This window comes from Rhea americana, unplaced genomic scaffold, assembly GCF_003343005.1.
Source record: "Rhea americana isolate MKP2758 unplaced genomic scaffold, rheAme1 scaffold_205, whole genome shotgun sequence".
NCBI classification, from domain to species: domain Eukaryota; kingdom Metazoa; phylum Chordata; class Aves; order Rheiformes; family Rheidae; genus Rhea; species Rhea americana.
The window spans coordinates 1,302,947-1,315,712 of record NW_028186206.1 but is presented as its reverse complement, the minus strand read 5'-3'; positions in this window follow the sequence as shown (position 1 = coordinate 1,315,712).

Below are 12,766 nucleotides of genomic sequence, written 5' to 3'. Positions count from 1 at the left end.
ACAAGGACTAATATGTTTGATTTATGTTGATATGTTTTGATTAAATTTGCTACTGATTAGTTGATTAGCACTTTGAACAACAAGAAATTATATTTCAGTGTTCTTACTGCACTGATTGGCGTTCTGTTTATGAGCCATGGCACCAATGGGAATTATCAGTGCTAATTGGCTTCTAATGAGGATATATTAATTACATAGATGTAAGGAAATTCAACCATTTTTATTCCATTTTACTTTAAGACAAGCAAGTATGAGATTAGGAAAAAGAAACGTCCAGATCCTACAGTAATCCTTAAATTCTACACAAGTTCATTGTCCTTATACAGTAAATTGATCCTGCACATAGAATGGGTCTTCAGTTCTGAAAGCTTTTCCTCTGGCTATCACTGAAGATTTGAAGAATTGTGTCCTTTTTCTTTTAAGTTTAACATACTGCTTTTTTCATCAAAAAATAATTCCTAATGGGAAAAATAATTGTTTTGGTTTTATGTTGTACAGCTTCATATCTTCTGGGATAAGAAAAAAATGATTTTAAATAACACTGCTATTAGTTTTAAATAAATGAGTGAAAAAGAATCAAGGACATGGAAAAAAAAAAAGCAAAATAATTGAAAACCTCTTCAGAGTCCTTAAAAATCTCATATATCGGCCTCCCCTGCCTGTGGTGCGAAGACGAAACGTTGAGCTAATTTTGCAGTTCTTGATACTAGCTTACTGATTTTTGGTTCGTGATTCTATTATATCCCTACTATCTGGTTCTCACATACTGATACCATCAGTGACATTGGCCCTAATTCAACAAAGCACTTACGTATGTGTGTAAATCCCACTGACATCCATATACGGTTGCACTTTGTTGAACTGGGGGCGGCTGTCATCGCTAAATTAAACATGGRAAAAAACCTCCACTCTCGACTTTCGTACGTAACCTGAAAACTAGCAGCAGTATTTGTAGGCTTCTGCTTACCGTTTCACAGGCAGCCCGCCGGCCTCCGCTGCGCGCGCAAGCTGCGCTGAAGCCCGGGGATGCCGCCTCCTCGCGCGGATGGACTTCCTTGCCTTTGCTTCACCCGCTCCCTCGCTCCCTCTCTCTTCCTCGTTGTCGGATGAATTCGGCGCTTCGCGAGCCACGGCCTCGAGCCTGCTCTAACGATGCCTGAAAGCCACCCGCTGCAGGCTCAGGATCGTATGCAAGTTGTGTGCCAGCGTTTTCTTTAATGCTCTCGCTCACCTTCAGGCCTGCTAATGAAGGCTGAAGTGTTTCTACCTCRTATATTCAGAAGGRCCTTTTTGAAYGTGCTCTAGTTTGAGTACAGTTTGAGGGTTTCTTATGAGCACATGCTGCAAGAAGAAAGCACATATACTGTATCTTTAGGGAACTGCTGGCTGTCTTAGCACCTCTCTAACATGATTCATGCTAAAGCACTTAGGAATAGCAGTCTGCCCATGTGTTGCTCACCATCTCCCTCAGCCTGTGAAGGAGTAGCAGCCATGGCCTAGCAGCATGAATAATTTATGTCTRGGGGGGGAAAGCAGTTTTACATCTTCATATGTTCACCCATTAAGCGTGATTTGAAACCCACAGGAATGCACAGAATGTCCTGGGCTCTGAGTCACCAGGAAAAGAAACTTCTCCTCCTCCGCCCCCAGGAAAAGTGTTGTTTCTAACGCAGCCTCTCCAGTGGAGCATCTTAAGATGCTCAAGATTTCTCAATTATTTTAGCTCCACGCAGGGAGCTAAACTAAAGGTGCCAAACTGACAGCGCGGCTGCTACCTGCCCGCTGAAGCTTGGCTTCGCGGAGGGCTGGGCTCGCGCTACGTACGCGGTGCCGGAGGYGTATTTCATTTTAGACTCTCCTCTTTATAGTGTAACAAGTTTCATTATGGACAAAATTAGTTTATTATACGGAGATGAGATGCATATAAAGCACAAGAGGTTTATTTTTATGACTCTTTACCTCAACTTGTAAAAGTTTGTGTATCTTCATAGCCAAATAGGAACCTGGCTATCCTATTTTCAAACRTGCAGTTTATTAAAACCTTTAAACACCATATTTAAATATGCTTCTGCTCTTTTACAGTTGAATTTCAAGTAACGGTATTTAGCTACAGGGAAATACTGCATAAGTGATGGGAAAGGTAAAAATGCTCTCCTAGTATGCTGAYGGGGCCCTATGGACCTTCCTAGCTGGACTGTGTTGCTCCACGGTCTGGAGGAGGGCAGGTGCTGTGTGGGTCGTCTGCAGACTTTAAGACTGACTAGCCAGAGATTAAGCACCAGGTGAACAAAATCAAAGCTGTAAATTCAAGAGGAAGGAAATTCAAGGAAAGCTAGTCTATTTTGGTTATCATGGCAGGGGATGGCTCCTGCACAGAGCAGTCGAAGTGACAGACAGGAGCTGTAGGAAGATGGAGCCACTTCAGCACAGCTRAAATCTTCTGACAATGAGCCACAAATCTTTAGGACTCAACAAAGCAAGAAAAAAATAGAGGTGAATTTAGAAAAAAAGGGATGTGGACGTCACTGAAATAAAAAAAAATGCTATTGGTCAGGTTTCAAATTCAGCTAAAAATGCAGGTACAATACAGATGATTTTTTTTCTTTAGAAGTAGTGCTTTAACTTTAGCAAAAATAATCTATTTATGAATCTTATTCTGGAAAAGCCTGAAATACTGATTTCTATGCATTCCAGAAAGTATCAGCCTGAGGCAGAAAAGCAGCATAGAAAATTTCAGCTTAGCTTCCTTATATTTGGTAAAGCCGTACGATCTCATAATGGGAATGGCTGGAGACACATCACTAAAGATGGTGGCGACGGGCATGAGGAGCTCTGCTGAAGTTGTAAAACCAAGCACTGAGCAGTCAGAAAATTCTAGCATTAGTGTTAGATGCTGAACTTCATTTTGCATCCCTTTTTGTTGCACGCAGTCTTTAGACATATGATTACAGGCATGTTTTCCCTTTCATAGTAGTGCTGTCTCATTCGTCRTCTGTGCTGAATGAGCACTGCTCAGTTAATGAGCAGATCTTTTCAGAGAAATTGTATGGGAATCCAATGTAAGACCAGTTTTCCCCTTGCCCTGTTCTTTGAGATGGCTTGTGTTTGCTGGAATAAAAACTTTCTATAGCATTCTCCAGAGCCAGACATTCATGATACCAAACAGATAAAGTACAAAAATGTTGAAGGCATCTGGAAGCAATTCTCTCTGAGCTGTCTGACTGCCAAGGTTTGGGTGGTAAAGAAAATTTTTATTATTTTGTTAATAGCTGCATTAAATACATTTTTGGCTAAAAATATCATTTCACAAACACTTTCAATGAAACAAAATGAAAAAACCCACTTTTTTCATAACAGCAAAACATGTTTGATAATGTCAGCAGTTATTCAGACAGTATTTCGGTTTTAAAAAGAAAAGAAAAATTTTAGCTCAAAATATTTCAACAGCTTCTTGAAACCCAGTAGCCTAAGCTGTCTGTAAATAAAGGATAGAAGAAACTTCATGTATATAGGGGGATGTGGATCAGCAGTTATATCTGGTACTGTCGTGGGTTCATGGCCATGCATCCTATGTTAACAGAATGGATGCTACCACGTTACTTTCTGACTTCATTGAAAGAAATATTCTRTAAAATATTTTCCAACAGTGTACAGTCCTGACTACTAAAAGGGGAATATAAATCCTAGAATGGATACTTTGCATCAAAACAGGATGTAAGAAAAACTGATGTAAAGCTGTTTCTATGCAGAGAGATTTCTCTTTCTGGATCTTTTATTTGGAAGGACTTTATTCCTGTATCAAGATGCTGAAACAGTTAACAAACTTTTGAGATCAGATTTGAGAAGCTTGATGAAAGAGCCTGATGTTTTGCCTGATTTTTCTTTTCCTCTGCGGACAAAGGCCTTGAATGCTGAAGGCTGAAAAGCCTATTATCACCAGAAAGAAATGTAAGTAAACAGGGCATTACAATAATGAATTCTACAGTACATGACATGAAGGCAAGAACCAGCTCTGTGCAGCAAGCAGTGAAAGATTGGGCTGTATCTTGGCATTTTTTTCAAAAATGATAACAATAAGAGGTTTTGTCGCTTCAGACATGTAAATCAAAAGGATATTTCAGCACTAAAAATGATACTGAGAGTTTCTAACCATTGACCCCAAACCAGTATTCAAAAATAGACATAAAAACTAAGAAGCTATAATCCCGCAAGCCATGCACAATCAAACCTAAAGAGCTAGAAAGATTGAATTTTTAAAGTCCGTTTGAAACTAGGTTGGCAATAACTACCCTTATCCACAGGAGAAGGATTTTTGATATTCAAAGTTAAGATGTGATAAAAAGGAATAATCCAAAAATTATACCAAGAGTATATTTCAAAACCAGCTTTTGAAATGGGCTGAAATTCCCCAGTCTTGCTCCTAAATAAACAGCAAGCGGGGTTGTGCAACTCGGTAGCTGGGACTGTGAGGACACTGAGAACTTTGCAGAGTCCTTGTTTGTAAGTGGCAGAAGAGTGAATAAGTGAAATATGAATATGGTGAAATTATATATTTAGTCTTTTTATACTGCATTGACAAACTGTACAAGTGTGTCTAAAAACTAACAGTATGGACAAACCAGTGCAGTAGAGATTTGGCAGTGTGGAAAGACCTATTCAAAACTTGGTCTGCTGATARAGTCTAAAGTTACCTGTTAAAATTCTCAAAGGAAAAGAGAATGCCTGTACCTTTGAGAAATGCTTTACAAACTCTAAATGAACAGAAACAAAAACATAKCATAGCAACCTGTTAATGGCAAACTGTGTCTTTTTTGCTGTCTGTGAGCGAGGGTAAGAGCTCTCGCCGTTTCTGTGAGGTGCAGTCCTTAAGTCAGCGGTGCTCTGCTGTTGAGGGCATTATCTGGGGCATCCTGTGGGAACGAACAGTGTCTCTTCAAGAGATGCATCCAAGTAGCTGGGAGGATTGGACTGGGCACTTGTTCCTTTATCTAGGTCCTAACCATGTACTCACACACACACACACACACACAAAAAAAAAAAAAAAAAAAAAAAAGAAGAGAGAGAAAGAGAAGGCTTTAAAGTTGAGTAATGTACTCTGGTGAAGTAAAATTCCACTGCAGATGGGGAGCAGGTTGTATTTATATATTATTATCAAGCTAACTGAGATCACTGCTGTGCCTGACATTCCACAGTACAGCGAAAACTGCTGCCCCTTTTCTCTTCTCCCATGTTGAACAGAGCTAGTGTGACAGATTTTGGGCCACTGCAGGACCTCCCCCTCAGATTATGCCCCTTGCATAAGCTTGTCCGAGGACAGGTTTGCAGAGCTGGAGCATAAAAGTCCAGGCAGCAAAGATGCCACAAATCTCTGTTGCTTATTTCCTGGTCTGTGTCCTACTTCCCCGTGAAGACCAGCCAGATGCCTGAAAGCCAGATGCCTCAGCCACTCTGAGTGGTTTTAGGTTACGACCTAGACGGGGAAGGGTAGCTCAGATGACTTGACGTGGGTGAGGATCGCCTTCAAGGTAGAGCCTAGTTACTGGCATGAACATAACAGTGTGATGGGCACCAGCAAGACTTTTCTGAGGAGCGGAAAGCAGCACTGCCTCATCAGGAGGCAAGGAAAGCATTTCTCTTACATAGGTTATCACCCATGAGTTGGCATCGACGCTCTGATGCGATGTTTGCAATGTAAAGAATGGATTTTAGGCGTGGGAGAAACTTCCCACTCAGGCAGCATCAGATCAGGCTTCAGTCCAGGCTTGGCAAGCTACAAGCATTTCTGTGCAGCTCAGCTGAGCCTAGTGCAAAGAAAACCCACAGTAGTAGCAGCTCCAGAACCAGAGGTGGGAATGACATATTACACCAACGTTAGTAAGTCCCAGCACAAGTTCAGAGATGTTTTGTATGCTCCTCTGTTACGGACCGCGACATGCTGTTATACAGCAACAAGTCATGTGGACTAGAGACTAGAAGAGCCTGAACACGATCTGGATTAGTGCTTAGCACTATTCCCTAAAGAACCAAGGTCAGTCAGCAACAGGAACACACAAAGTCCAAAAAGAATGAAAGAAAAAAAAAACATTCCCTTCACTTCTTTAAGATCTATGATATCTGTTGTAAMCATGTAAATTTTCAAGAATTGTGAAGTTCATAAACTATGAGACCTTTACTAAGGCTTCTACAAGTGGGACAGAAAGGAACTAAAACCTGGACTCTCCAGGGAAATCTCCACTTTCATGAAGGTCTGCCCCAGCTTCAATGTGTGGAGTTGAACAACTGAAAAAATAGATCTCAGTTTCAGCTAGTACCAAAATTGGAACTGAGATCAAAGATTTGGTTCATGAGCTTGCCTGCTATCCCAGCTTTGCTGAAGCCACCAAAGGTTAGTTTCAGTTAAAGACCTGGCTCAGGGTATATAAATGAACTAAATAAAGTGTCAGCAACTATGATCTTTTTTAATGATAAACAGTCCATTTTGTTTTCTTTTATTGGTTTCATTTAATAAATCATTCTAATGTGCATGTGAGGAAATATTTATCAYGCCAATTTGAGTTGCTTGGTGCTGAGCATTCTAATGTATATATGTATTGAAATTAAAAAGAACTATGAAGCTAAACTGAATGGTATAAATATTTGTACTGTAAAACAAAATTTATTTGATAAAACATATAACTGGGCATTAATACTTCATAATGTGTAAATATTTCTCTGAAAATCAGCAAGTAATAATTCTTCCATTATTTTTAAAGAGACCTAATCATATACCCCTGTCACAGCAAAATTGTTGCCATGAATGTGAACACTTATGTTTAAATAATGTGCAAGGAAATAAGCCACATAGACATGTTTATTCAGAAGTACTCAGCACCCAGTCCATTATTAGTAGCAGTGGGATTATGGGTGATCCTGCCTCTATAACTTTCACCAATATAAGTTACTAAACTTTCTATTTTGTCAGCATATGCCATGCATCCAGAATATGTGCTGGTGTTATATTGCAAAAGTTGTTGCATTAGCCAGATTTTTTCTCAACATCAAATAGTTCCTCTGGAGTTTGCTATTTCCAACATATGTAATTAATTCCCACTGGATTTAAGTGATTTTAGTAACACATTGATGCCGCCAAAATACTTGAGGCAGCCAGAAAGTGAATCCAATGTTGTTTATTAAATTACTGCCTTTGATTTAAAATACGGTTAGTGAACTACAGCACCCAGACACATTTCACAGTGTTCATRCTTAGTAGATACAAAATCATTAGTGCTATTGAAACCCTCCCAGGAGGGCATACAGAATGGGACAAACCAGTATGACAACAACCAGACCAACCTAGGCAAACTGCACCCAACTCCATAAGCCGTTTGGGCTTACCAGATGTTACTTACGCAGAGAAGACAGTGTTACGTAGGAATGAGGAACAACACAGTATGATAGGAAGAGGAATTGCATGTCCAGTGAATTCGTTTTCCTTGAAAAGGACGCTGTAAGAAGCTGTCATCAGACAGTTTGGTCTTTATAACATTACTGTGTAGGTTTTAGGYTCAGTGTTACATGTGCCAAGTTGTTTACCTGCAGGAACGACTGAGTGAGCTGGAGAGAGGAGAGCACGAAATACCAGTAACTTTGGGCTTTGGTGGCTATAACTGAACTCTAATCTCTGGCAACAGAAACACGAAGCATGGGAGATGTGAGTTTTTCTTGAGCATTATGCCCAAATTAACAAACTATATATATGTATATATATATTTGCTTAGATTATAAACCTGTTTCCCATTGCATGAAACCTGTCTGGCTCCCGTAGTGAAAACTCCCCCCTGCCCCAGATACAGGCTTCATGGGGTGCCTTTTTAGGTCTCACCCAGTGTGCTAAGCCACTTGGTGCTGTCAAGATGTATTTCATGCTTAATATGAACATATCTGATGGGCATGCTCCCTGTTAACCACGTCTGGTGTCTGGGCTCATAGGGAAAAAAAGGGACAGGTAGCTTATCAACAATTCAATAATGCAGTAAATTGTATTTGTTAAAGTTATAAAGCTGTTGAATAAGGCCTTAATGATAATTGGTGAACTTGGGTATTTATGGTAAACTGACACAGACTTAGTCATTATGAAAGCAAAATTCAGCATTTTCAAACTACTGGTTTTCACTGACTATTGAAATTCAATATGCTATCTCTGGAATTATTTATTGAACTATTTTACAGTTTTACAGACCATTGCCATATACTTGTTAACTTTTGAAAATCAAACCCAAAGCAGCTATCTTTATGTTCAGTCCACCTTGTGCTATGACGCATTTCCTGGATGAAATATATGTGATAAATTGCATGTTTTGCTAAAATGTTTTAGAAAACTATAAATCTAGGAAGGCATCAAAAATAAAACCTAATGACAGAGACGAGGCCCAGGCATTCCTTTCTCACTGAAACTCCTGTGGCCTGACCTGCAGAGGATACAAGATCCCCATTTCCCACTGATTTCAGTAAGAGCTAGCGATAAATCCTCAAAGCGCTGCAGTCACTGAAATATCTTACCCATAGTTACTTGCCATCTAATGCTATCTCCATTCCTGATTTAGAAGCTTGTAGGAGCAGAGATCGCCCTGAATTCTGAGGAAGGAGCAGCCAGGTCCACAAAACAGTCCATCAAGCTGTACTCCAGACCTGAAGCGACATGCCCATTTGCCACAGCCTGTAGAGAGGTATTGCTACAAGGAGCTCTGTGAGCCTTTACTTGCAAAATTACCATTCTAGACTGTCTTTGGTAACCTTACAAGTTGTGCAGACTTCTTACTCCTTTTCTCTCATTATGCCTCTCTGCAGACTGACCAGAATTTAGTCCTCAGTATTTTGGGAGATCACAGTTACAGCAAACCTTTCTTAATAGCAAGAAAAACCATTTTCCTCCCTTTAGTCAATAGATGTTTTCAAGCACGGCAAAAGCCAAACAACAGAGCTCTAAAGGTTTGGAAATAGTAAGACCTGACTGATTAGAATTAATCATTTATAATGAAGGAAGCAATTGCTTCATTCATGCCTCAGAGTCATGCAGGATTTCATGAGATATTCTAGGGATGCTGCTTTGGAACTAAAATACGATGTTTTAAAATCCAAAAGAGTAGTTGCAGCTATGAAGTCTGAATTAGCCAGGTAGGCATTCTCACTTTCTGTCATTTTATTTGTAAAGCTATATTTCTTATGTTTACTTTTAAAGCTATATTTCTTATCTTTACTTTGGTGAATTAGATTTTGCATTAGTGCATTTGAATATTGTGGCACTTCACAAATATTGTAAAACTGAGTTTAACTGCTAGAATGCAGAAGGCTTGATTTTATGCTATGCTTGCAATAGATGTGCCTTTGTATAAAGTAGGAAAAATTGGTAGAGATGGGATACCAGTGGCAGTAAAAAGAAAAATGTTGAGACTCTTTCTTTTAAAATACATCCTGCAGTTTAGCTATAAAGCTCCTTATTTTTAGAAAACCAGTAGAATTGTTCAGGCTCTGCCCCTGCAGTTTCAATAGCAGTGTAGTGCTTTAAAACCATGACCTTGAAAAGAAAGCGTTTACATTGTAAATGTACTGGCAGTATGAAGACTATTCTACGACTGAGTATCCAACTGCGGCAAAAAGTTCAGAAGCAGGTTTTCTTTATTATGAAAGGCCTAATCTATGGGGCTTTTTCAGTGGTAAAAGCACTTGGCACTAATTGTGGCTTAGTTCTAGCAGCGAACCTGTATAACTCTCAAATTTCACACAACCCATTAATTCTCATGAATACCAGAAAACACAGTTTCTGATAGGCGTTGATTGATATACAACATTTTTGATGCTCAGATCTTCTACAAACAAAGGGGACCTCTAGAAGAGATTGGTTCTTGCGTCTAAAATGCAGTACTGTTTGCCGGTGTGCAGCACAGGAGCTTGTGATGACCAGAGTACTTAAAGGCCAAGCAGTACCAGTGCAAAACAAGCTGTGCAGGTGACACAGGGGTGACATGTGGCATAGAGGGACTGAGAGTTGCTCCCAACACCACTGGCATTACTCCTTGAGGCAGTGTCAGACACAAAACTATCTGGATGCTCTGCATGGTGTCCGATTCATGGCACATAGAAAGCTTCCCTTTGGAGAAGCTCCTTGGAGAGCGCCACGTCCCCCCATCTCATCACAAATTTATGGTGTTCTTCATCCTTCCTCAAGATAATTAGCTCCCCCTGACAGCCTCTTTGCCTTCTTTTCCACAGTTCCTATGTTTGTTCAGTTGCTCTCAGATTTACTCTTAGTTTCATTGCTAGCAACACAGTGAGGGCACAGATTTGTCCTACTGGAAGATACTGGGATCCTAGCGATGGCTACTGCCACCACTGCTGCTCTCCAAGAAGTGGTCTGGCATGCCTAGCGTACGGGAGTCAGCAGGAGGCAGTTCCTGCTACCCAAGGATGGAAACAGGTGCAGCTGCTGCCAGAACATCTTCCTCTATCTCCTTTTCCATCATAATCTTGTTTTTTCTCTGCTGTACATGTTTCATTGTCATGTCCTTCAACTGCTCTCTAAATCTGCTTTCTCAAAAATTCCTGTTCCACTCCATCCTGCTGCAAGCACAGCCTCATTTTCCCCATCTAAGTACCACCTTTCTGTGCTGACTTAGGGAACGCAATATAGCAAAAACAAGCCAAAAAAAGGGGGGGGGGGGAAGAACTAAAAGACTGCAGTTGGATTAGCTCAAGCTTATTCATGGAAGAATAATTTAAAAGGTCAGTTGCTTTCCTGAAGTCAGCTTGTATTCTGTCCTATTGCAAAGACTGACAAATTGTGGACATTTAGGGAAGGAGTAACCTCACTTTAATCGATGGAGATTACAGATTAAGACTGTTGTGATTTTTTTTTTTTTTTGATGAAGAAGATTTGCTCTTTTAATTTCATTAATAACAACCTGAGATGGTGGTGGTTTTGGATAAAAAAGTGAAGGTTTTCAAGATAACAGGTGAAATCAGAAATCTGGGAACATCCTTAAGATCTCCAAATAGTGCAAGATCCTCAGTAAAAGACAGTATGACTAAGCTTGTGCCTGACTCCTGAGCTGCTGGATCAGTTTGGGAAGGTTCCCTGTATGCTGCGTCCCTCCACATATGTTCAAACAGGCATTTCCATGAAGAGAATTGTCACAGTAAGAGAGACTTTTTCTCTCCCATACAATGTGACTTTGTCACTTTGTCCAGCTTTAGCAAAGTGAAAGTTAGAAGTCAAAGACTGTTTTGGAAATCCCATTCAAAGCCATGGAGAAAGATCCCATCCTGGCTCATCCTGTCCATCTCAGACTGGGCTGAAGCACCTGCTATTCAGTTCTCTCCACTGACAGCCTAGGGAGCATAAGGACTAGAGACTAATATTTAGATGGCTAAAGAGTGTTGAGGTGAATCTCACTAAGTTACTATCTTTGAAATTTTTGCTGTTTTGGCGTAGAGGCCTGAGACTCCACAGCTTAGGGAGACTTCTGCCCTGCATTTAAAGCAGAAATTTAGCCTTTTGATTAGGTATTAAAAATTAGCACACCTTCCCCAAAATTACAGTTCTCATCCTTTAATAACAGAATGAATGTTCCGATCATTAATAATGAATCTGTTAATTTGAGTTAAAATTAAACTGGTCATATAGAGAAAATTAGCACCTGTTCTTTGTCCTGAATAATCTTAAAAACACATAACAGACTCTTTCAACTCTCCATATAGTTAAAATCAATTGAATTTTTTTGCACAAGCTGTACTTCATAAAATTAGGTTGTAATTAAGATAAGTTACTAATTATTGTTTTATCTAATTGCTGTAATTACATGGGATCCAAAGAGAGTCAGGTCAATAGTTCAGTTAACTCTGAAGTGGAGCTGCATGAGAGATCAGCCAGTCGCTGCCCTCCTCTGCAGCCGGTCTTCACAAAACAAGTCTGCTAGATACAACAATGATCCCGTGGTAGGAGGTAGACTGGGCATGTTGAGAGTCTCCACTCTTAGTATATTTTTTAGCACAGGTAGGCTGTATCAGATCTAAATGACTGAAAGGACTTCTCTTGTCATTTTTGGCTTGACTGCACTGGGGAGTGGAAACAGCCCTCTCAGGGAAACTGAGGCACCAGTACAAGGGAATCCCTTCAGTCGTAACTGCACTGAGATGGTGCTAAGTGTAGGAAGCCCAAGGAAGGTCATTGGTGGGCAAGTTATTTCATTAACTGATCATATCCTGCTTCATACAATTGAGCAGTTGATGAAAACGTTGAGAATAGAAACCATCCAAATCTGATTACACCTCATTACAGTAAAGCAAATACAACGATGACCTTTTAGAACAGCCTTTTCAAAAGCTGGAGGTTAGGACACCTTCAGAAGGGCTACTGAGGCAATGGTTACAGCTGTCCTGCTACTGAACTCTCACATCTTTCAAACATCCTCCTGCACTGTGTACTATTCTTCTCAAGTATGTAATTGCTGGTGACTCCCTCTCACAGCTGGACTGTTTAATATCTATTATGTTAATATACTCTAGTGTCAATGGCAGCTTTGTAGTTTTGTCCAGGGCCTCTATTTGACAGGATAAATAATCAGATCAATATACACTGCATGCTACCCAGCGCATTGAATACTAGCTGCAGAAATGCATCAAATCGCACCAATAAGAGAATGTGTTTCTAGTATTTGATGTCCCGAAGGAAAACTATGTCAGCTCAATAGCCCTGATTCATCTTTTGCATATCCACCAAATAGTCAAGGAA